Below are 1,426 nucleotides of genomic sequence, written 5' to 3'. Positions count from 1 at the left end.
TATATATATATATATATATATATATATATATACATTAGGACCTGGGGCGATCCCTTTCTATCGGCCAACTATGATGCAGAAGCAGACGTCGTTTTGAATCAAAGTAAGACTTTCTCAATGCATGCATCCCCCCACACATCTATGCATGCATGCATGCATGCATGCATGCAGCAGCAAGAGAAACAAAGCTTATGCATGCATGCATCACCAGAGAACTGCGGCAGCTGCTACGCCTTGTCTGCTGCTTTTGTGCTGCAGCGGCGATTTGAAATTTTATTGAAAAAATTATTTCCTCAATTTAATAAAAATAATTTTTTTTCTTTTCCTTTGTCACCTCAGACGGTGTTAAGTTGTTCGGTATGTTTATATTATTTTATTTTATTTTATTTTATTTTGTTTTATTTTGTTTTGTTTTATTTTGTTTTATTTTATTTTATTTTGTTTTGTTTTGTTTTGTTTTGTTTCTTTTTTTTGTTTTATTTTTGTTGCTTTTATTCTCGTTGTTCTACCTATTTTCTTTATTTTTATTATTATATTTTTGTTCATTTTCTTATTATTTTATTTATTTTACTTGTTTTTATTATTTTATTTCATTGTTTTTATTTTTATTATTTTGTTTGTTTACTGTTTTTATCCTATTGTTTTTTGTTTTTATTCTTATTTTTCTTTTATGGTTTTTATTTTATTTTATTTTATTTTTATTTTATGATTTATTTTATTTTATTTTACTGTTTTATTCCGTTTTATTTTATTTTATTTTTTTTTCATTTTATGAGTGTATTTTATTTTTTAATTTTATTTAACTTTATTGTATTATATTGTATTTTCTTCTTTCCTTTTCTTTTCTTTTCTTTTCTTTGATTTTACTTTATATATAAACAAAACTATATTCCTACATTTTTATTTATATTTTTTTCTTTTTCTCTGCAGCCATTCAACCAGGGCTGCGACGGTGGTTATCCTTTTCTCGTCGGCAAGCATGCGAGAGAGATAGGGATAGCAGCAACAGACTGCCAGCTCTATCAAGCCACCCACAACCCCAACGAGGCCCCCTGTCCTATGCGGTTCGTTTCTTCTATGCATGCATGCATGCATGCATTCATGCATGCATGCGTGTGGTGGTGTTTCTATTGTATATATTGCTGATTGCTTGCATGCATGCATGCATTGTTGCTGTATATATTTCTAATTCCATGCATGCATGCATGCATGCATTGTTCCAGTATATATTGCTAATCGCATGCATGCATGCATGCGTTGTTGCTATATATATTGCTAACCGCATGCATGCATGCATGCATGCATGCATGCATGCATGCACGCATGCACTGAGTAATCTATGAATTTGTGTGTCCTTACAGCGTTGGAACGTTGCGGCGATCTCCCGCTGAATCTGCACCGGGCTGCGGCCCAGAGGACCGATGGT

Source organism: Eimeria mitis, genomic scaffold (assembly GCF_000499745.2).
Source record: "Eimeria mitis Houghton genomic scaffold, Emh_scaff4922, whole genome shotgun sequence".
Classification (NCBI taxonomy): domain Eukaryota; phylum Apicomplexa; class Conoidasida; order Eucoccidiorida; family Eimeriidae; genus Eimeria; species Eimeria mitis.
The sequence above is the reverse complement of the archived record's forward strand: the minus strand, read 5'-3'. Positions refer to the sequence as shown.